We start from the raw sequence: 1,399 nt of genomic DNA on the forward strand, positions 1-1,399 counted from the left end.
GTAAAAACTTAAATGGATAAAAAAATATTTATCAGGTTTTGATCTCGTCTGTAGTGCCATTTTAAGTAGGACCAGCCACGCCCAAAGCTAGTATAGACCAAGTTAGAAAACGGATTGTAAAACAATGAGTTTTGTTTTCCATTGTCGCGCGCCTGTGACGTCATAGTCCCAGCCATTACGGAGCCCACGGCATAGCACATTTTATCATTGCTGAGTAGTGAGTACTGCTTATTTTCCAAATATTGCGTATTTTTAAGAACCAAGCACTTCTGCGCGTAGAAATGTCTTTCTACTAATGTTATATCGTATTACGATAACAAACTTCACATAAATAATCAAATTTTATTAAACACTCAATCACAAACTTAACACGTATACCCGGCAACGAAACTTAAGGTATCTCTGTAAAATTGTCCTAATATTAAAATGACACTAAGGATAACATTACTGAGTTACTATTTTTGGTCTTCTCCTTGAATTAATAATAATAAACCACCCTTTCTACGTTTATAAAATCGGGAACCGCGAACACCTTATCTGCTAGTACTTAAGCAGTTTGGAGCTTCATAGTCACTCATGTTGGATTATAAATGTAGTATATTACGGTTCTGTAGATTCGTAGGTATGAGCATATACTATTATGTAAACTAAGCTGATTGCTGCTAGTATTAATCTCCAACGTAAAGTACCCTGTTAAACCACACTGTACGCTGAAAACCAGTTAAAATACTAATTTACTAGAAATAAATTTTTGGATTTAATATTATATAACAAGATTTATATTAGAACTTATATTTTAAATGTTAAAACAACCGCTAGAAGTGTTTTCTAGCTTTGCATCGCTTACAAAAACCGAATGAACAAACGCCGACCATGCATTTGTATGGGCGATTCACGCTCTGTGGGCTTCGTAATGGCGGACACAGGCGCTGTTTTCATACGTGACGTTGGCCACGCCCATGTAACTTTGGAAATACTTAAAATAGCACTACAAAAAAATTATCTCGTGATAGCAATGATCCGTTTAAAGCTATATGGAGACGTAAATCAAAACACTAAATATCGGCCGTATAAATAAAAATAGAACACTTTGAATAAACGAACACAAAAGCATGACTTGTAAACAAAATAAAAGGTTTCTGAGGCTGAGCAAATTTTTAACTAAAACAAAGTTCTACAAAAAAACGAAAGCTTTTAGAAGAATTATATACAGCAGAATCGTTATGGATTTTAATAAAAGCAAGTGTATGTTTTGCAGTTTGGCAAACGAACATTAATGGTTCCTTAACTACTGTAAATACTTGCGTGCGTGGTTTCCCAAACTCTATTTGTAGAATTATAGAAACGGTTATGCTAAAAAAAATGCGCGAGGGAACTTTCGATTTTTTTAAGCGAAGGA

The sequence above is a fragment of the Ciona robusta genome, chromosome 6 (assembly GCF_009617815.1).
Source record: "Ciona robusta chromosome 6, ASM961781v2".
Lineage (NCBI taxonomy): Eukaryota > Metazoa > Chordata > Ascidiacea > Phlebobranchia > Cionidae > Ciona > Ciona robusta.